Source organism: Ailuropoda melanoleuca, chromosome 12 (assembly GCF_002007445.2).
Source record: "Ailuropoda melanoleuca isolate Jingjing chromosome 12, ASM200744v2, whole genome shotgun sequence".
Taxonomy (NCBI): Eukaryota; Metazoa; Chordata; class Mammalia; order Carnivora; family Ursidae; genus Ailuropoda; species Ailuropoda melanoleuca.
The window spans coordinates 8,286,850-8,309,914 of record NC_048229.1 but is presented as its reverse complement, the minus strand read 5'-3'; the positions used below and the strand labels follow the sequence as shown (position 1 = coordinate 8,309,914).

At 48.2% G+C, this 23,065-nt stretch overlaps 1 protein-coding gene across 4 annotated transcripts in view; it reads right to left on the bottom strand.

The window, feature by feature from the left end:
• Positions 1 to 23,065, bottom strand: part of CUX2 (cut like homeobox 2) — a 313,858-nt gene that overhangs the window by 234,515 nt on the left and 56,278 nt on the right. The window contains exon 1 of one of the 4 annotated variants that reach the window (XM_034638636.1): positions 20,662 to 20,751. The exons of 2 other annotated variants lie outside the window; for them this stretch is intronic. The gene's annotated coding sequence lies outside the window, so the exon portion shown is untranslated. Of the gene's footprint in view, positions 1 to 4,348; positions 4,737 to 20,661; positions 20,752 to 23,065 lie in introns of those variants that run through there. One more of the 4 variants, XM_034638634.1, reaches the window with a different exon arrangement.

Sequence of the window (23,065 nt, the reverse complement as noted above, 5' to 3'; positions counted from 1 at the left end):
ACAGCAAAATGCTGTGGAAAAGGCCACTGCCAATGTTAAGTGAAGAGACCAGGAAACAGAACTGGACATACTGGGGCACCTGGGTCGTGCAGTCGTTAAGTGTCTGCCTTTGGCTCAGGGCGTGATCCTGGCATTATGGGATCGAGCCCCATAGCAGGCTCCTCCGCTATGAGCCTGCTTCTTCCTCTCCCACTCCCCCTGCTTGTGTTCCCTCTCTCGCTGGCTGTCTATCTCTGTCAAATAAAATCTAAAAAAAAAAGAAAAGAAAAGAAAAGAAAAGAAAAGAAAAGAAAAGAAAAGAAAGAAAAGAAAAGAAAAGAAAAGAAAAGAACTGGACATACTAATGATGGCAAACCGGGGAGACAGAGGAGATGGAAACACACCGAAGTGTTAACAGGGGATGCATTCTTGGCATCTTCCTTCCCTCGCCTTTTCTGTATTTTTGAAGCCCTCCAATAACATGGCAACATGGCTTTCATAAGACAAAATTAATTTTTTAAATCCCTTCTTTCCCTTCTGAACACGGGATTCTGTGCCTGTGCCTCCCTGCCTACCTTGCAACCCAAAAAGCCTTCCTTGGTTCCTCCTGGTCCCCTAACAACTCTGGAATGAAAACAGACAAGAAGGCAGAATAAAGGCAGCCATGGTGCCGTTGTGTGTTGGGATCCTGGGGAGGCAGGACCCAGAAAACGTGCCTCTCCTCCCTCCTCCGTGTGTGTGTGTGTGTGTGCATGCACGAGGATGTGTGAGTGTATGTGTGCACGTGGCTGAGGATGCCCAGGGCCTGTGGCTCACCAAGCAGAGTCTCCCCAAACACAGCCTGGTGTCCACATGGCCACAGCAGAGAAACTTCCCGGGTCCTCTCTGGGGAGGGGGCAGCAGGGCAGGCCGAAGGCCCTGACATCCCGGGGCCAAGAAGTTGCAGTCACAATTTGCTTTCTTTTAAAACGTTGAGCCCTTCTTGGAGGAAGACACCTGTGTCATTCCCCTTCATCTTTATCACTGGCACCTGGCCACCCAGAGGATTAAGCTGATAATAGGGAGGAAGAGGGGAGGAGGCAGCAAGCCTTCCTTCTCTCTGATTCTGAGCACCTCACTCTTTCTTTGGCTCTCAGAGAAGCAGCCTTGTCTTGTCCTCACTTCATGGAGGTCACTGGCTCCCACAGACCTTCCCAGAGCTGCAGGCTGAGCTGGGCCTGGGGGGAGTATAATTTGCTCCTCTTAGCATCTTCAAACCAAATTAAACTGATGCTTCCTGTTGGGGTCCAGAATGTTTAGGAGTGAGACCCATGCTCCCAAAACTTTCTGGGAGCAGCAGAACTGTGGTGTCAACAACATATTTATTGAGATACTATTATGTACCAAGATCTGTGCTTGTGACAAGAGTCAACAGCACAGACAAAAATACTGCCCTCAGAGGTCTTAAAATTAAAAAGACAGGCCAGCAATCCCAGTGAACTATGTGATGTATTTATGGGGGAGCCCCCTAATCCTGCCAGGAGGTTCAGAAAAGCCTCCCAGATTAGAGATGTGAGAGCAGTTTGCCTGGCAGAGTGATGACGAACGAGTTCCAAGCAGGGGGAACAGCATATGCAAAGGTCTGAGGTAAGAAAACATAAGGCACCTGTGGGTCAAATAACAGTTTAAGTCTGCCTGAGGGAGTTTGAGAATAAGGAAATCTAGTAAGAGACAAGATGGTGGAGGCAGACCAAGGTGGGAGAAGGTGATCACAACAGTCCTTGTAAAGCCAAGGTAATAGGGTAATTACCTTGTAAAGCCAAGGTAATTGCTTCATCCCACAAGCAATAGGAAGCCATCGAAAGTTTTTACTGGAGGAGTGAGTGTGGTGACCTGATTTTGTTTTTTTTATAAAGATCACTCAAAGTGGAGCTCAGGGTTTATGACCCTTGATTTTAATCTCAGAATCAAGTAAGCCATGTAACCTAACCTAAGTCACCGCTACCTCCCTGCCATGATTTCCTGGGGATCTTTCTACATAGAGTCCTATGACCTGCCAAAAAGACCACATGAGTTGGGAATCAAGGCCTGTGGTTCACATCCCAGGCATCACTCTCTGACCCTCGGTCTTGCTCCTCTGAGAAATGGAGATAAGACTCCACCTGCCTCCTCAAGTTGTGAGGATTAAATGAGTTCATACCCGTCAGAGGCTCAGCATGGTGGTCGGCACTAGGAAAGCAGTTGAGAAATAATCAATATTGAGATAATTCTTTTCACCAATTTAAAGCCCCCTTAAGCACTGGGACAGATGTGGAGACCCAGGGACCACAGGTCCTGTCTGGCATTTATGAATAAGTTTGATCCGTGTGTTCAGCATTTAATTATTTTCCATTTCTCTCTTACATTTACATCTTGAAAGAATGTTCATAAAACCCAGGTTTCTGGCTTCTCTTGAAAACCCCAACCATCTGCTTAAACCCACTGCTGTGCTGCCCCTCGAGCACCCCTGAAGGCGTGAGCCATGTCTTCTCCCCCAGCTCCAACTGTCAGACCAGCTGGGGGTTGACCCCAAAGTAGGGAGCTTCCTAGAGCTCAGGGCTGAAGATACTAAATCGGGGGAGGGGGGAGGGGGAAGGGAGGGGCTGCTTGGCAGAGCCCACCCTCTGGCACCAATGTCCCCTCCTTCTTGTCCCCAGCAGCGCCCCCAACCACCTTCTCTTCAGTAACATCCCTTCCAAGTCATCCCTCCTACTCCAATATCTAAGGAGCTTTTGTCCTTAAAAAAAATCCTAGCTCCATGCTGTGGCCCTCAAGGCCCTGTGTGATCTGCCCTTGCCACCCTCTCCTATCTTTATCTCCCACCTCCCCACCTCTAGATACAGAAAGCTAAGACTGGGGGAACCAGGAAAGTAGGAAGAGGTTGGAAGTAAGTTGCCCCATTTTGCAGATGGGGAAACATGAGGCATAAACGAAGCCCTTCCCTGGAAACAAAAAGGTCCAGGAATCAGCCAAAGGTTCTACTTCCCTCACTGGGAGGGGCCAGCGATCTCTAACTAGAACCCCCTTGACAGGGATCTCTGTCCTTATCAGGACTTTTGAGGGGCACGGTCCTCTCCACCACCACCCAATATGCTCAGTGAGGCTCTGCACATCTTTTCAGAGACCAAGCCCAATTCCAAGTGGAAAAGTAACCCTCCTGACCCAGAAACCCTGCAAAGAGGGGCCTCCTCAGTTTATGAGCCACCTCTCCAGCTGGCCAGCACGGCAGGTGCCATTATCTGCAAGGATGCAGTAAAACATCCCCTCTGCCAAGCAGAGCCTCATCTTCTCAGGAGCCCTCCGCCTTCTCTTGTACCTGCTGTTTGAGAATTGCTCTGTCTCTGTTTCTCTGTTCCTCTCCTGCGTTCTCCCTTCCTCCCCAGCCAGGGAAATGGAGGGGGGGGGGGAACCTCCCAAGATCCCCAATTTAAAATAAAGTCAGATCTTTTTCTCTCCCCTTCCTCACTACCTAATAACCACACTTGTGTGAAGTTGATGCTCTACATAACGAAAAGAGAGGCCTCCTTGGAGAGGGTACAATCAGACAATTTTTAAGATCATGGAGCATTAGACCATTCCCAACTGGGTTTACTAATCAAACAGCCAAATCCTTCATAACCAGCCAATCCCTACAGGGCAATTAAATCCTTCCCCTTTAAAACACTTGCCACACTGTCTGGGGACAGAAAGAAAAATTTGCAAAATTCATTTGATAAATTAGCCAGGGAAAAGAAAAGAGTGAATCAAGCTTTGTTCTTTTCATTTTTTTTAATTATGGAATTCACAATGCCTGAATAATGTTTAATAAGAACTATGAAAATTCCTAACAGTATTACAACACAACACAAAAGAATTAACCTGGTTACCGTGAAAAATTGCATATTTAATTAAGAACAGAGAGTTCAAAACTATCCAGAGATTTCAAAAGTGCTGTTGCCTGAGGGGCCAAATTACATGCTTCCAGGGCTGCTAACGGAGTTAGCGCGTTCAGTCATTACCCAGGCGTTCCCATTAAGTGACTCTGGGCAGATGACATCAAATTCATTTCAAAAGCACCAGGAACTGAAGCATTCACTTGGGTAGTTTAAGGGAAAGCAACTATCCTGCTGGTACAAATCAGACCCCTTGTTGATAAAGGCAATAATTAAAGAATAATGTTAATTAGCTGCTTTTATTTGAAGAAAAGTACGGTAGTTGGAGCGCTTCCAGGCTGCTGAGGTGGGAGTCGCTCTTTCTGGAAGAATGGGAGGCTGCTGGTTAGAGTGGGGAGCCTGGGGGTCTACAGGAAGAGAGGGTGATGGTGGAAGCTGAGGCAGGGAGTAAGACAGAGCCAGTTAAAGAGGACACTGACCTGGCCTGCCTGAAACCTGAGTCCCCACGTTAGAATCAGCCTGGTCAATCCAACGTCTTTAAGGGGACAACCTGGAAAGCGAGAAAAGATGGTGCAGTCACCATCAGGCCCACTTCCATCATGGTAGACTCTGGCCAAACCAGATCTCCCTGGTCAGCTCTTCCTGTCATGCCCAGTCCCCTCGCATGGACATTTTTGTCACACCTATCCCCCTCACACCACCTCCTGTCACACCAACTCCCTATTTGGCCATTTCCTGTCACACCCACTCTCCTCATACAATCCCCTATCTCTTCACCGTCTGTCACACTTGGCACTGAATCACGATTATCACTCTTACTGTAACAGACAGTTTTCCCCAAAGATGGCCACCACAATCTCTCATCACACATACTCTTCTTGCACTGTGACCTTGACATTGCTTTCACTGAGTGCCGGGGTCAACAGCTTCTTCTTTGGACCCAGGTGGTCCTTTGTAACTGCCTTGGCCAGCAGAAAAAATGGAAGTCATGCTATGCGATCTCCACAGCTAGATCCTGAAAACGCCTTTCCTTCTTCCTGGCTCCCTTGGGACACACACCCTTAGAGCCTGACCATCATATTATGAGGAAACTCAAAGTATCCTACACAGAGAGACCATATGGAGAGGCCACATGCTGGTGTTCTGCCTGGTAGCTGAAGGCCCCAGCTGACAGCCAGCATCAACCATTAGATGTGTGACTTGTCAAGTTACCCCCAAACTCTGAGTCTTCCCAGCTGAAGACCCAGATGTCACAGAGTACAGATAAGCTAATGCAGTTGGGCCCCATCTTCATTCCTGACCCGTAGATTCTGTGAGTAGAAATAGTTGTTTACCCCACTAAGTTTTGGAGTGGTTTGTTACACAGCAATAAATGACTGATACATTACCATAGACCCAAACAGTCACACATTTTAAGGACTATCTTCAGCCTCAACACCTCCCTCTCCTCGCAGACTCATCAAAGAGGCCTATCAAAAGAAACAGGTCGATGGATATGACGACCAGTGACAAAAACTTCAAAAGGAAACCATAATTAGCTTCTGCCTTCTGCCTTTTTATAGTCAGCTCTCCATAGCCCCTGGGTTCTTTAACCGCATGCTGTGTGGGGCAGGAAGGACACAGCAAGCAGTAGGGTCTAGTGTGGAGGAGAGAGAACAGAGAAAGCCCCACACTGTGGAAGACAAACTGAGACCCCCATGCAGCTGAAAGTTCTGCCCAGGACCCATGGCTGGTTCACTGCAGAGCCAAGGTCAAGCTCAGATCCACCTAACTCCCAGTGAAGTGGTTTGATTCTCATTAGCAAGGTGCTTAATTAGGGCAGCTCATCAATACATCCCAGAGAAACAAATTACATTCTGGCCCAAGCCCACTCACTGTTGGCTGATGGCCTAGCCCCAACCCACTAAAGGGGCCATCCCAGGCAGGGCACAAGGTAATGTGCACCAAAGGGGCAGCCGAGGCATCTAGGCAGCTCTGGGGGTGAGGGGACCAGAGGAACTGCCTTCCTCAGAGCACCCCACAGTGGCAGCCAAGTGGGAAGCAGGAGCTGGGCCTGGGTTTCTCTCCTCCCACTCTGGGGATGCAGAAGGACTCAGAAGACCTCATCTACCACAAGATGCCAAGATGCTCTGCTCTCCTCTGAAATAGTTTCTTCCAGAGATGAATTATACAAAGTAGGCCATGGGCCGTGGGACCAAACCCCTCGTTCACAGAGGCTGAGGAGGATGCCCTCTGAGGGATGGCACTGTCTCTGAGAGGCTTCCGGGCTGCTGGCCTGAAAGGCCCTGAGTCCAGCTACCCTTGGAAGTGAAGGGCAGGAAATAGGCCCGGCTCTTCCCAGAGTCCCTGGCATGGTCACCAGATCTGACCTTGGCCCTTGGGACCCTGCCATCCCAGCTGCTTGTCAGTGCCCACTCCCAGAATTCTGGCCCAGGCTCCCACTCCCGCCAGCCAGCACTACCCACCACGAGCAAAACACTATCACATAAGGAGGCAAACCTGCACATACCCAGCTATGTGTAGTATCTGCTCTGGGTCTTTACAGAAATAACAGAAGAGGCCTATGAACTCAGGCTCTGGAGTCAGAATGTGTGACTCTGCTGGGTGACTGTGGGCAAGTCACTGGATCTTTCTATGCCTTAGCTTCCTCCTCTGCAAAATGGGGACATTAATAGTATCTACATCATAGGGTTGTTACGGGAATTAAGTCATTTAAACGAGAAAGCGCTAAGAGTTGTGCTTGGCACATAGCCACACTTGATGTCTATTAAATTAAAAATAAATAAAATAAAAATTAGTAATAATTTTAAAACTCTCACAGCTCCTCTCATCCCTGAATGGTCATGTAAACTCTGCCCATTCTCTGGAATGACTACACTAAGGCCAGAAAAGGCAGAATCACCTCCACACCATTCACAAAGATGGCATGGCTGGTCCCTACATGCCTATGGGGGCCACACATGGAGCATCAATGGAACAACTGGGCTCAACCCACCCTCACCCCCACCCCATTATCCAGTTCAACTAATTGCTGCCCTGCATGAAATGCAGGCCCAGGGATGCCAGCTCTTCTGCTGAACAGAGGCCAGGAACCTAAGGTTTTAAAACGCAACCTCTATTAGGGCACTAGGCAGTCAGTGTTTACCAAGTGATACACCAGTTACTGCAGCTATGATGTAGAGAAATGAGCTCACCATCTGATGGGGGAGTCCAACAAGGAACCAGAGAAGCACCTGGCAGCCTGGAAAGCGGCCAGGGATGTCCCGGCAGGAAATAGAGGATGGTGCCCCACCTAGCAGGAATCAGGGAATAGCAAAGGGAAACAATGTTCCAGGCAGAGGAAATAGCAAATGCAGAGGCTTGGAAATGTGAAGAACACATCAGTTTGGGGATAGGAAGGATGAAAAGGTATGGGGACCAAGACAGACAGCTGAGGTTGGAGACTATGAAAGAAGCTGGGAGATTTCTAGAAGCTGGAAACTCCTGGGGCAAAATCCCATTTCCACTGGGGAAATGCAAATGTCTAGGGGAAGCCTCTGAACTCTGAGCACCTGTGGTTTTAGCATGTTGTTCTCACTGGAGAAGATATGCAGCCCTTGGATAGCCTCAGAGAAGTCACTTGGAAGGAGACCGGACCCTGAAAAAGAGTTCCTTCGTCATCTGCCTCTATGCCATGGCCTGAAATCATCTCTCCCAATGCCAACCAAGAGGTAACAGGGAGCAAGCAGGACATCAGATGACAAAACATTCATGGAGGGCTTGAAACATACCAGACTCCATGCCAGGCCCTTCCTGTGGATTATCTCATTTCCTCCACACTATGACTCCATGAGGGGTCATACTGCTATTGCTGCCTCCATTTCACAGATAAGGAAACCGAGGCATGAAAAGGGGTGATCCTCTGGCTCCATCACACAGTGCTGAGTGGTGAGCCAATCTGTCTGGTCGGGGCCCCAGTCTGTCCCTGCACCAACCTGCCAACCTGGGGTTTTTCCCCTTAAAGGATCAAGTGGGGGCTGGGAGAGACATGGCAGGTGCAGCAGCCAATTCTGAGGAGGCAGCGCCCACCAGCTGGCCCTACATTACCCCAAGTAACCTCCACTGCAGCAGGATCAATACTTGGGGGGCCATGCTTAGCTTTGGGGAAATCATTAAATGCTACATCAAACTAGTCAAAAAATAATTGCATGGCAAGGAGATGCTGAAAGGAGCTTTTGCCTGAGAGCATGAGCGCACAACTGTATGCACATACACAATAAGATGCATTTTTGGACACAGACACACACTGATGCATTCACGATCACACGCACAGACACCGAATGCGGATGCAGACACACAGGCACACACATTCAAAGACACACACTCAACATACAGAAACATGCTAAGATACACACACAAGGACACAGACACACGTAAATGTGCAAAAACCCACACACATACTCAAAAATATGCACACATGTCAATGCATAAATATCATTGCACTACACTCACATCCATCTCTGTCCATCTGACTGATACTTTTTGAGAGCCTACTATTTGCTCACCCCTCTGCTGACAGGTTCTGGAGACAAGCTCCTCTGTACCTTCATAGAGCCTAGAGTTCACACAAGGAGGAAGGCATAATCCACAGAGATATGTCTGATTCCTGCCATGGTTAAGTACAGTAGAGATTTCGTCTACCATCTCAGGGGGTGGGGTGTGGGGGGGGAGGAAATTTGCTCCAGGGAAATGACATTGAGCAGGTTCCCAGGGTAGAGGAGGAGTTCATAGGGAAAGGGGGAGAGGGGGAAGACAGATGTGTGGGAAGAGTGTCCCAAGCAGAGGGGAGCAGGTCATGTACAAGGGTGTGTGGTGCAGAGAAAAATGAAGGAAGACATGTCTGGAACATGGAAAGCACTGGGAATCTGGCTCAAGATCAAGGTCAAGAACAGAGGACATACTAAATAAAAATTAAAACTTAAAAAAAAAGAACATACTAGAATTAAGCTAGTATAAATCCGAAGATGATTCTGATAAGATGTATATGGTAAACCCTAGAGCAACTGCTAAAAAAAAAAATCTGAAAAGAATAGTTAAAAAATAGTTTAAAAATCATTAATGAAATTAAAGGTGCTAAATAAGAAAATATTCACTCAACGCAAGAAAAGGTAGAAAGGAGGAATAGAAGAACAAAATAGAGGAATAGAGGAACAAAAAAGACATAAGACATAAAAAACAAAAAGCAAATGGTAGACCTAAGTCTAACTCTATCAATAATAATATTAAATGTGAGTGGATTAAAAATCCAATCAAAAAAGATTATTTAGACTGGATTAAAAAAAAAAACCCAAGATCCAACTATATGCTGCCTATAGGAGACACTTTAAATTCGGAGACACAAAAAGACTGAAAATTAAAGGATGAAAAAGATATATCATGCAAACAGCAATCATTAGAAAGTAGGAGTGGCTATATAGATATTAGACAAAAAAGACTTTAAAACAACAAAAAATGTTACTAGAGATAAAGAGAGATTTATAATGACAAAAGGGGTCAATTCATCAGGAAGAGATAATAATTTAAAACATACGTAACTAATTAAAGTACCAAAACACATGAAGAAAAGTTGATGGAAATGAAGGGAAAAATAGAGAATTTAACAATAATAGAAACTTCAGTATCTCACTTTCAACAGTAGTTAGAACAACTAGACAGAAGATCAACAAGGAAAGAGAAGACTTGTAATACTATAAACCAAGATGGTGGGCAGGGTCAGCAGTGCTGAGCCTAGAAGGTTACATTGGGGCCTTTGCCCCAAAGGCAATGGGGAGCCACCATACATGATTCTTAACAGGTTTTTAATAATTTCATTAGCTGCCAAGAAAGAGTGGGAGAGGCCAGAGTGGGTACAGGGAAGCAAACCGGAGACCAAAGTCCAGGGGAGAAGTGATTGGGGCATAATGCGTTGCTGGGTGGCTAAGTGGATGAATAAATAGATGGTTGGGTGGGTGGGTTGATGTGGACAAATGGATGGATGGATGGAGTCAGTAGGAAGAGAAAGTAGATAGGTGGATGAACTGCCGAATGGATGGATAAAAATGGGTGAGTGGGCTTATGAATGAAGAGATGAAAGAGTGTTGGATGGATGGTAGACAGGTGATCACCAGTTCCTGCTAGACTTCCAGTACACGGGGGCTCACAGACCGGACAAAACTAGAGTGAGAAAACTCCTCTTTATTCTGTACTCCAGACCACATTGTCTAAAATCCCCCATGAAGACATCCAACCCCTCTTCTGCCCAACAGCGTCTCCACATACGAAGCCTAAGACATGGCTGGATAGAGTACCCTCACAGGGCCTGGGTCGCCTCACCTGTTCATGGTCCTTCCCATGAGCAACACTTGGGAAGCACTAGAAACCAGATCCACAAGGCCGGGGTGCAAAGAGCCCTTCTCAGACCATAACTCAAGCTCTGGCCCCCTTGCACCAACTCTATTTCTGAGGAGGGGGACACAACACCCCTCGCCCACTGTATACCTGCCACTCGCGGGCCTCCAAAACCCACACCAGCTGGCTACTTGCACTGGGGAAGGAGCAGCTGCCACCTTGCTGGGAGGCATCAGGCACGACCCGCGCAACCCTCTCCCATCTGCCACCACTGAATGGTGCTGATCTTCAAAACACTTGTGTGCCCAAAGCCTTCCCATCATTAAGACCCCTTCTGGGCAGAGATAACACATCAGTTTGTCACAGACACTCTTTTACCTGTTTTCCAAACACCCCCTCCCTTCCCTCAATAATCCCTATCAGGCTAAACCCAGTAGGAATCAAACATACACTGGATCCTGATTCTTCACTGCTTCAAATCTTCAATGTTTTCCAGCCTTCCTGAGAACAGAATCCAACTGAATCCAACCCCCTACCATGGTTCACAAGGGCCTCCTTCCTGCTCTGACCTCATCCCCTCCCAGACCGTCCCTTCCTTGCCCACCCTGTCCCAGGCACACTGGCCTTCCTTCAGTTCCTAGATGTGCCAGGCAGATGCCCACCCCAGGGCCTTTGATAAGTTTCTTGTGCCTCACCTTTGTCTGACTGGCTCCTCATCATTCAGGTCTCAGCCTAAATGTCACCTACTCTGTGTGACCCTCCGTGATCACCTGAAATAAACAGGTGCCTCCTTCATCTTGATTTCAGCATCTGGTCAGTTCTTTTCTCTGCTCTATCTCTGGAATCACACATTTATTTGTTTAGTTTGCCCCTCTATACCCAGCACCTGGCACCGTCTTGGGCCCACAGCATGGGCTCGATAAAAATCTGCTGTTTGCTGACTACATGTCGGGTTCACTACAAAGACTGGCCAGATTGGATTCAAGTCCTGTGTGATCTTAGACAAATGACTGAACCTCCCTGGGCCTTGGTTTCCTCATCTGCAGCAAGGGTAACACTAGCGGAAACTCCAGGAGGTGGTTGTGAGAATGAAATGACAGAGTGGAGAACTGACCAGCCAGGGAGCAGACTCTCAGCCTGCACTAGGGGGAAGACAGAAAAGTGAGGCCACTTCTGTCTCCCGGGGGCCATTCCAGACCCAGCCATGGTCTTGAGTCTTGGCTTCCAGAAACCAGAGTGACAGGGGAAAGCTCCACCAGGAAAGGAAAGAGATTATGGAGCCAAATACGAAATGTAGAGTGTGGCTGATATGGCTACAGAAATGCAGGCTGGCCTTAGCTGCTAAAAGAAAAAAAAATCTAAAAAACTTTTTTAATAAAGCCTACAAGTCTATACCCTTCCTTCTTTATCAACGACACAATTTATTGACCGGGGAGGCCATATTGACTAAATAAATCTTGATAATGACCAAGGCAGCAATCAATACCTGCTTATTATCAGCTGAGGCCGAGAATTCCATCTTGCGGAACGCAAGCCCGACGACAGGGCGCGCCACGCGGCTCTGCACTCCAGCGGGCGGGCTGGGGATGGATGTCGAGTGGCCCTCATTTTCCAGGCCAGGAGAAGGGAATCTTTCTTGTGTTATTAATAAATCCCCACCCCCCAACCCCACCCATGCCTCTCAGGCTTGTGGACATGGATTCATTTCCATGAGTTGACAGTGGTAAGGTGTTTTAAGAGTTTTTAAAAAAATAAAGGAAAAAATACAAGCATAGTGACTACAGATGAGGAACCCCAGGGTGGGGGGCGGGCAGGAATGGGCGGATGGGCTCTGGAAGAGGTACCTCTGGTCAGTAGCAGGTCAAGAGCTGAGACATTGGTGGCCAAAAGACCTGGGTCCTGGGTTTGAGTCCAGACTCCGCTGCTTCCTGGCAATGTGGCCTTGAACTTAACCTTCTGTGCCTCAGTCTGCTCAGCTGTAAAATGGGACAGTAGTAGTTTTCCCTTCCGGGGTTGTTGTGAAAATTAAACGAGATACTGTTTGTTAAGGGCTCGGAATACTGTCCAGCATGCAATAAAGGTTCAACAGATACTTGTTAAAGAACTGCCAGGCCTCCCTTCTGACACTCCAAAGCCTGCAAAAGCCAAGCCTGGCCTTGCTAAGGCCAGCCAGGCAGCATTTGGGGGTGCCTGACCTTCTATCCAATGCTTCTCTACAAGTTGCTACTCCACCCAGCTGCTGGCCAGTGAGGCCCAGGAGGTGAATAACAAGCAACAATGGTGACAACAATAATAAAGATCATAATAGCAGTTTCCTGGGAATGACCATGTTCCAGGCCCTGTGCTAAGGGCTTTCATGTGTCACTTCATCAAACTCTCACAATGTCTCTATGAGGTGGAAGCTACATTTAATTCCCATTTTACACATGAGCAAACTGAGGTTGTGAAAAGTCTAGTGAGTTGCCCAGGGCCTCCCAGTTAGGGAACAGTAAGGCCAGAGTCCAAAGTGAGGTCTGACTGCCCCACACCCATGCTCAAATCCTTTCAGGGGTTGCTCTCAGGGTACTTGAAAGTCACACTATAATTATTGTTGTTGTTGTTAATAAAGATAAGGATTAATAACAGTCACCGTTTCAGAAAGGCTTACAGCATACAGGCCCTGGGCTAAATGTCTGTACTGGGTTGTCCCTCTTTACTTCTCAGACCCTTAAAGAAAAGTACTTCTATCTCCAAACAGTTATAAAAGTAGGAGCTTTACGAGGACAGGGACTTGGCTTGTTTTGTCCACCGCCACGCCCCCAACACCTCATGGTGCTGCATAATGTGTGTGAAGTGAATGAACAAATGACCGGTCTCAACAACCCAGGGAAGCTCCATTTTAGACAGAGAAACTGAGGCCCAGACAGGGTCCTTTGGCCACAGAAGGAAAGCAGAGACTTCAATCCTGGCCTCCCACCTGATTATAAAGTAGGGGTCTTGGGAGACACTGAGAAGGAACCCCCCCAACTCTGGGGCTGCCGTCCAGAGACCTTGGTCCCTTTTGGATGCCTGCTGAGCTGATCAGGTAGGCTTTATGAACCAGGCATTGGGAGAGCTATGGGTTTAGTTAACTGGCTGTTTTGTGTCCCCCATAACGGCTGTCCCACAGGCTGCAGGGACCTGCTTTGAGCAGTCTGTGACTGAGGCCACCAAACCACTGCTAATGGTCCACAGCCTGCCAGCAATTAATTAATGGATTTATTAATTAGGATGGGAGCCACCTCCCAGGCTGGAATCGGGGTCACCAGTTTCTAAAGCGAGACTGACGGAGCTAAAGATAAACCCTCGTTCACTGCAGGCCTGAGGCCTGTGCTCAATTCCCAGGCGAAGAGTGGGCGACTTTCAAGAGCCAGTGATGGGTGAAGCAGCTGGGGCTCTAGAAGGGGTTGGGTCCCCCAGGGCCACTCCCCAGGGTGGAGTCAAGGCAGCTGCCCCACCTCACCCTTCCTGTGGAATTCATCCACTCAATCATTCAAACACTGACTGAGAACTTATTATGTCCCTGCCCTCCCCAGGGAGGGAGGCAGATAGTAAACTAATAACAAATAAATATATATTATCACATCAGATAAAGCAGATGGGGTTAAGGAGATGGGGGAAGGCTATTTTGGAAACAGAGTTTAGGGAGGACCTCTCTGAAGAGGTGATATTTAAGCAGAGGGCTCAAGGAAAGAGACAGAACTACAGAGATGTCTGGGAAAGTGTTTCCCACACAGAGGGAACAAGTGCAAAGGCTCTGAGGCTGGAATGTGCTTGACATGTTCACAGAACAGTGAAGAGGTCAGAAGGGTTTGAATAAAGAGTGGGAGAGTAGCAGGAGATGAGAGGGAGAGATAATGGCAGGACGACAAAGGGAAGAGGGGACCAAATCATGCAGGTCCTGTGCGCCAAGTCAGAACAAGCAACCAGGAAGAGGCAATGCTCAGAGTGACAGCTCCCCAGGCTCCCAAGACACAGCAGGTACCTCAAATGAGCACCTCCTATGCACTGGATGCCTGAGGTAGACATCCAAATCTCACTTCATCTTTCCCGCTGGGACTGTGGTCCTCCAAGAAGCAGAGGTAAAGGCAGGACTAATAGGTAAAGAGATTTATCAGGTTAACGCCTATACCTGTGGGAAGGAGCCAGAGGGAAGAAGAGAGGGAAGGAAGGAAAGCAGGAAGGTTGGTTGGTGGAAGTGTCCTAGATTGCTGAGGAGTCTGGAGCCAGCAGAATCCTGTGTGTCCCAGGAACAGGTCTGCTTTGGATCTGCACTCAGTCCCCGGCTGGGGCTGGATCTCCAAGAACAGCATCCGGGGCACGGGCCGATCATACTTCCTACAGTCAGGGATCTGCCAGGTGCACTCTCATGGCGCCCACTGGAAAGTACTGTTACCAGACACATCTTACAGAGGGGAAGCAAGTCTCAGGGGAAATAACTTGCTCCAGGACACATAGCTAGGAAGGAACAGAGCTGGCTGCCCTGTGAATAATCACAAGATAGAAACAAGAGATGGGGGTTGGGAGGAGGCATTTTGCAAAAGATCAAAGAATTGGGCTGAATACCTAGTTAAAAAAATAAAAGCAATACCCAAAGCCTTTACAGTGTTTGAATATTTACATAGTGTCCATTGACAGAGCATTCACTGTGAGCCATACATGTGTTCAGCAACATCTTATTTTATTCTCCATCCTTAGCCTCCAGTTGACACACGACAAGAGTAAGGATGGGGGTGGGTCCCCCAGCCCACTCAGAATTTGTGTGCAGCCTAGCCTCGAGGCCTTCCCACAGTTACTCAAACACACTAGTCTTCCACCTACCTCAGGGTCTTAGCACATGTTATTCCCTCTACTGGGATGCTTTTCCCTGACCTCCTCCTTGAAATCTCAGCTGAAGGGTCACTTCTTCCAGGAGAATCTCAGAATCTCAGAATTTAATCCCAGCGCATGGCTACACACCCATCTATCCCATGCACCCACCTTCCCCACTGTCTACGGGCTCAGTGACAGCTGTCACTTTGCCTTCTTTGTTCACCATGACATCTCCAGTATATAATTATTGGTTATAATATTTATGCTATTTATTGTTGATTATTATTATTTATATAATTATTAGTTATACTTCTTAATTATACCATGAATGGATAAATACGCACTTGTAGAATGGAGGACGACAGCAATTATTAACATTATATGGAGCTCCTACATGCTGGGCACAGATACCTTAGCATTTCACATGCATTAACTCACTTAATCCTCATAACAATCCTTAAGGAAGTGATACTACTACTATCCCCATTTTACATATAAGAAAACCAAGGCTCAGAGACGTTAAATGACTTACCCAAGGTTACACAGCTGGTAAGTGGCAGAGCTGAGACTTGAGCCACCTGGTTCCAGAGTCCTCACTAAATGTTTTTGGGAGTAGGAAGGTACAAGATTGGATTCTGCAGCCCATGCCACACTCCCTCAGATACCTGGACCCATGGGCCTCATAAAAGACAACAGGTACCCCAAATATGTGCTCCCAGCAGAGTGGCCTCTGAGAGACTGCCCTGCCCAGGGAAATCTGCTCCCAACCAGGCCACCCTGGTGACCCCTGTGGTCTCCCCGCCCGCAGCACCCACGCTCCAAACAGCTGGCTGAACAAGTCAATCGACCATAATGGTTCCCGGGGAGCCATTCACCCCATCCAGTTTGAGCAACGGCGGCTCGGAGAGTCTTAAGCACTGCTCGGCTCTGGGCGTCTCGGGCAGACAACCAGCTCAGGCCAAAGAGGCCAAAGGATTGATTTTCTCTTTCTTTCCTTCTCTTTAATGACACACGCGTATCCTGGAATCGCTGTTTCATTTGGCTGAACTGGAAGATGGCAGAGGTGGGGCGGGGGGAACAGTATAAAGGAACTGGAAAGGAAGGAGGGGCAGCCACAGGCCTGCTTTGGGAGTGCCTGAGCTACTGAGAAACAGAGACAGCAGGCTCTGTGCCTTCTTAATCCTGTATATTCATGGAGCTGGTCAAGGGCCTTTCATTTTTTCTGGATGTACAGCCTCTTCTTTTTTTTTTTTTTTAAAGATTTTATTTATTTATTCAACAGAGATAGAGACAGCCAGTGAGAGAGGGAGCACAAGCAGGGAGTGGGAGAGGAAGAAGCAGGCTCATAGCGGAGGAGCCTGATGTGGGGCTCGATCTCATAACACTGGGATCACGCCCTGAGCCAAAGGCACACGCCCAACCGCTGTGCCACCCAGGCGCCCCTGGAGGTACAGCCTCTTCTGACAATAGGCTCTTAGAGAAAGGCAGCCAGTGGCCTTTACATCCACCTTCCTCGTGACCTGCCTCATGACCCCTACAGCTGGCCTGACCTACTGGAGACCTTCAACCCAGGCCCTTTGCACTGGCTGTTCCCTCTGTTTGGCATGCCCTCCCTAGGTCTTTACTCCCTGCCCAATGTGGCCAGGGCTCTTCATTCATAAGGGACACTGGACATCTGGATTTCATAGGTAACATCTCCTGTGTTTTAAATGCTGACAACTTACACAAAAGTATTTTTAAATATTGCACTAATTTAAACAGACACATCAGTGGGCCAGACACAGCTCCTTGTCTGCAAACTCTGTGGTCACAGCTCCCAAAATATAAGACATTACATACAATATTAGTAATATATTAATATAGTGAGTCCCCAGTGGAGAAGGAAAGAAGAGAAAACTTGCCCAGAAATCTCTGAAACAGCTTGCAAGTCCAGCAAGTTCTAGGAACTGCTGTTTATTAGGTTTTTCACCCCTGTCTTATAAGCTAAAAATATCACCAACAATAAGTAGCAAGGTACTTGCAGAACAGTAACTGTGTGCCCAGTACTATGTTAAGCACCATCATGTGCAAAGTGCTTTAATCCTCAACAACCTAAAAGGTGGAGACTATTATTAATCCCATTTAAAAACAAGAATAGTAAGGCTCAGAGAGGTTAGTGACCCATCCAATGTCACACAGCTAGTAGGTGAAAATGTGAGGATTAGAAGCCAGGCAAGGGCCCCTCAGTGCCCTGGTTCCTCGCACTTCCCTCTTGACGTACAGAGTAAAGAACAAGCTTCTGGAATTAACTTTGATCCACCTTAATAGTCAACTGAAAAAATGAAAAACTTTAGCCATGCCACAACCTGTATGATAGCCATCACATAAAACCACAGGACCAGGGTCAGCAAATTCTGGCCCTGAGGCCAAATCTAGGCCTCTGCATGTTTTTTGTGAAGTCTGATGGGAAGACAGCCATGCCTGTTCATTCTGTCTATGGCTATTTTCATGCTATAGAGGCAGAATGGAGGACTTACAGAGACCATACGGCCCACAAAGCCTAAAGTATATCATTATCTGACTTTTCACAGAACATTGCTACCTCTGATGGCAGATCTAAATGGTTTCCTGGAGTGTCTAGAGATGCCACACCTGGAGATGGTTCTGAGGTCAAAACCTTTGGGGAAACACTTTCCTTAGAGACACAGAAGCACATTTGCATATTAAAGAATACAAGAGGTTGTAGAAGCTTCTTTAGCTCTCTTTAGGCTGAGTGGTCTCAATTTTTGGGCTGAGACTGAATGAAATGAAGGAACCAGCCTGCGGAGGATCTGGAGGAAAAGTGTCTCACTCAGATAGAAGGAACTGTAAGTGCAAAGGCCCTGAGGTAGGAATGTGCTCAATGTAGTTGAGGGACAAAAAGAAGGCCAATGTGAGTGGAGCAGAGTGAGCGTGGGGCGAGAGGCTAGAGATGAGGCCAGAGAGATAATAGGGGGGCAGACTTAGGATTTTAATCTATGTATAATGGGAATATTGCCCAGGTCCTGCAAAACACTATAAGCCATTTCTGTGAATGGTTCATCAAGGCTTAGAAACTAAGAACTCCATCCTGGACATAATTTCTTGTCTCAAAAACTGCTTAAAAGGTCAAAAGCCCCCCATCACCACCACAGTGGGCCCCAAGGTCATTAGAAGACAATACATTCAACAGTCACACAAAGTATGTCAGCTTCCTTCACCTTTACAACAACCCTATCTGGCAGACCAGACAGGCACAACTGGCCTATCTGATGGATTAAGAAGCAGGAGACTTGGGATGTTGGATGATTCATCCAGGAGTGCCAGAGGCTACATAGGCAAGAGCTCTTGGGGCCTTTCCCCTCTGCCAACTACCTCCACCTTCCCTGACACCTGCAATATAAACCATTGTCACAAGTAAAGAGCACACCCCAGTGAGAAAAATCAAACAGGAGAGTGTACCCTGAATTCCAAAACCAGGAACAAAGGCAAGCCACCATCTAAGTCCTCTTCCTGCACTCAACCTCTGCAAGGCTTGGCCTCTGAATTAGATAACTGGAAGTCACCAGAAATTCAGCCCTTTCAGGAACCAGCAGAGAAAACCAGTTTCTGGACAGCCATGTCCACCAACATCCAGGACCAAATTTAGTACCAGCCAAGGTGCTCATGTTTACTATCCCATCTACCAGAAGAAAGGTAGTCCAAAGACAGAATCCTCTTTTTAAAGGAGAAAGGAGAAGGGGAAGAGGGAGGGAGGAAAAGGAAAAGGAAGAGGGAGGGAGGGAGGAAAAGAGGGAAGGAGGGAAATAGGAGGGAGGAAGGAAGAATAATAGAAAAACCACCACCACCACTAGAAAAGCTATTCCCTCTGGTCAAAATAGCACCATGCTCATCTGAAATAACCCACTGAGATGCTTATTTACTTCTTTAGGCTTGTCTGTGGTTTCTCAATTTTCTACAGTGAACCCAGGTATTTATAAAAGAAACTTCAAGATCTCCAACAGCAAAGGTGGTCAGAGATGAGACAGTGCTTGTTTTTCTTCTGGCAAAGAGAGAGCCCATCTTGGGGAAGCAATTTCTGTCGAGTTGAGAAATCAGAATTTTGGGATGCCCAGAAAAGACTGCTGGGTTCTTTAAATAAATTCTCTAACACCTGTTTCTAGCTCCTTCTGCAAAAAAAGGCCCACAGGGTATGGATTCCAACGAATGGGAGAGGAAGATGGAATGGGCTCACCCACTGGTTGGATTTGAAAGGGTCCAGGGGGCCACCCAATTGTTTGGTCTTATTCACAGAGCTGCTGTTAGAAATCTCCCCTCACCCCGTGCCCCCCACCTCTCCTACCCCTCGGACCCATCCACAGCCCTTGCCTAATGCCAACCTGTCTCACGGCCCCCCCCACTATGGCAAGCCTGGTCTGCTCATGCTCCCCACCCCGGCAGCAATTCTATTACTGCGAAGTTTCCAAAGTTAGGATTCCACCAACAGAGCTGATAGCTTATTTACTGCTGTCATCTATAGAAAGAGGAATTTTGACACATTGTTAAATGATAGCACATTTAGATAAGTCAAGCTGTCAGAGGCTCTAATGGATGTCTAAACTCTCTGTGGCTGATATGTAAAATTTATGCACTTCAGAATATCATAAGGTTATAATATTTTAATCACATCCACGCTCTTTCTAAACTTTGAGCAGGCAAAAACATTCCATCAAGCACCATCTCCCATGTGCATCTTCCCAAAAGTTTCTCCAAACTCTTTTAAAAAGTCCAGCCTCTCTTGCTTGCCCTGTTGATCTTCCTCCCTGAATACTCGAACCCTAAGCAGAATTTGCCTCTTCGTTCAAAACTTGCATTACGTGGTCCCTCTAGCCAACCTTTTTCCTCCCAAGAAACACAGATGTGAATGTGGACTAGGCACCCTCATTTCAACTGGACACCCTTAACTCTTGTTAACTTGATTAGCTCTCTTCAAGGAAAAAAAAATTTAAAAAGATAGCACAGGAGACTGGACCTGGAGCATCATAAAAATGTGGCAAAGTAAAGCAGAAAAAGAAAATCATAAAGGTATGAATCCAGTTACAATGATTATACACAGAAAAGCCATAAAAAAATACTGCATTAGTAATGTTCACCATAAAACAATCTTATAACCAAATGAAATATGCCCAGCATTATCTTTGGGATGAAATTTTATTTCTCGTTCCCTGGACTGCTAGCAGCAGAGAAAAAAAAGGAGAAAAGAAAAAGGGAAGCAGTTCTGGGGTTCCTGGAATAGGGTACTACATGTCAAAGCACCTTTATCATCAGCCACAAGTCGTTAAGACTGACTTCCATCCTAGGAAAACGGCCGTGCTGTGTTCAGAGACGGCGCTGGAAGGAATAACTGGACTGCTTCCATATTTGAAAAAATATATACTTCCGGAGGGCTGTATGCTGGGCTGGTACAAGGTCACCTTTCTTGCCAGGACTGGGGTGGCGTCAGCAGCACGGTCTGGCCTGGGGACACAGGCTGCCTTTGCCGCCTTGGCCACTTTAACACTCAGCAACCAGGCTTCAAGAAACCACTCAACCTGAACAACCAAGAATTGAAGCCACACACCTCACACTCACAGGCAGCCGGGCCGCATGAAGAGTGGGCTCAAAGCTCTCGGCCTGCACAGGGCCTGGGGTGGGGGCCCGCCTCTCCTACCGGGATCCCAGAACAAGCCAGCAGAAGTTTTCCTTTCTGGTTATCTCCCCTATAAGATGAAAGTGGGAAGGGAAAAAAATGAAAATAAAAGTGTGGCGTGGGAGTCATTAGCATTATGCACAAGAGATGATCCCGGACGAAAGTGCTTAGGCTCATAATCCGTTTCCAACAAAAATGCCATCAGTGAGAATGCGGGGCAAAGCTGCGGGCCTTTCGGGCAGAGAAGCCAAGGAACATTTCAGGATGAGGGTGGGGACCGTGGCAGCTATGAGGGTCTCAATGTTTGCATGCGGCTACGGCTGCCACGTTTATTTCTCTGCTCTCTAGAAGTGTGCAGCCTTTCCAACTCCCTCAGGGACACCCCCCACACTTAATATCCATGTAAATGAGCTTACCCCCTTCCCTGAGAGCCTTCTCCTTTTGTGCCAGACACACCAGCCATTTTCTTAATAAAAACCACTACCCTCACCCTGTGGGGGTGGGAGTGTTGGCCCCATTTCCCCTTCACCTGAACAAGACTCTCCACCCCCCACCTTCATCGTTTCCAGTTCAAATTTGCTTTTCCACCTCAGCCACCTCAGCATCTTCTAAAACCCTAACAAAGGGTTCCTAGATCAATGGGCGTCCAAATGGAATCAAGATTTGGGTGACCTCAACAGCTCCACAAAAGACCCCAGAGCTGGAGAAGGCAGCGAGTGAGGTTCAAACCCCCTCCCCCAGCTCAGAAATCGGCCCCCTATGAGCCGCACCCACCCCTCAGCACCCAGTCCCAGCTCTATCCACCCCTCCCCGCAGCAGCCCGAGCTCCCTGGATTGAAAACGAGTTATCTAATGAAAATTGTGTTAACTGACATTCTGGCCAACCGGGAGCAAATACCAGCGCTGTAAATCTCGACGCGGAAATTTTCTCCAGCCCAGAATAACAATAGGACCCTGCAAAGGGCTTTCGCCAGCCCTTCTGGTTCCTCTCCTCTTGTCTGCCACGTTCTTGTCATTCCTTATGTTACAGAACATCAATCATAAATAAAGACGCTGTCCCCCAGCCGTGCCCCGGTCTCATTTACAAACATTAGCAGGGAATACGATTACCATTGGCCTTCGTGCCAAGCCCAATGTGGCTGCCCAACTCCCTCTCTCCCCCTCTCCCTCCTTCTCTCTTTCTCTCTCTCTCCCCCCTCCCTCCTTCCCACACGCACCCCCACTCTTCCAGAAAGGCCACTTTAGCACCATTTAAACGGGCAAGCACAGCTCACAGCCTGGCCCGCCTCAGCTGGCCACCAAACTGCAGCCCCAACTCGAGTGAGGACCTGGAATTGCAAGGCACTCGCAGTTATTAACTGCATGCCTGAGTGCCCCGATTTTCTCTCCAGCTCAATGGCTGGGGGAGGGGACGATTGGAGAGTGGGGGGTTAGGAAGATGGGGGCTGGGAAGTGGCCAGGAGGAGGAAGGTATAGGAACCACTTATCAGAAGAAACTTAAGGAGATCTGCAGGCGGATTTTCAAAAAAGAAATAAGTGTGTCCCTTTTTATATCCAGACTGATGCTCTCACTTCTTCCGCAAATGTCAAGGCCAAGGCAGGATGTTCTAATCACCAGGTTCTCAGCAACACTTCCCCGCCCCTTGTTCCCACTGCCTGCCGAGACTTTGCAAGACTCCAGGGTTTGGGGGGACTTGGCAGGAGCGTCCTGGGGCACCCCAGAAAGTACAGAGCCTAGAGCTGTACCTCCAGCGGGTGTTCTCTGAGATTCGACCCCCAGTCCCACCTCCTAGGGGATTAGCAGAGAACACCCTCAAATGTAGGAGAGACATACAGACTCCCAGAGAAAGGTGGAGTGGGGGATAAAGTGCTGGTGTTTGGGAGGGAGTAGCCCTAAGGAAAGAGAGGGAAAGAGAAGAGAAAAAGAAGAAAAGAGGGGAGTGGCGGGAGGGAAAGCAGGAGGCAGAAGACAGCAAGGGAATCTCCCATTTAAAAGTTCCCAAGGGCCGGAGAGCCGGGAGTCACCTGCTCTGCGCAGCTCCAGGCTCTCCACGGCCCCCGAGGCTGCAGCGCAAACTTGCGCGCGCCCCGGGCCCATCTCCACCGCCCGTCCCCATTTAGACTTGGAAAGAGGGTGGAAGGGGGGAAAAGGCAAGAAGCAAAGACGAACCCCGAGAACCCGGCCCGAGGAGAGGTCTGCCGGCGCAGGCGGCCAGTCTGGCGATGGTGGCTGCGGCGGCTGGGGCGGCAGCAGCGGCGGCCCCTGGGTGGCGGCGCGTCCCGGCTGCGCAGCCAGGCAGGCGGGCCGCGGCGGAGGTGCCGGCGGCCGGCGGGG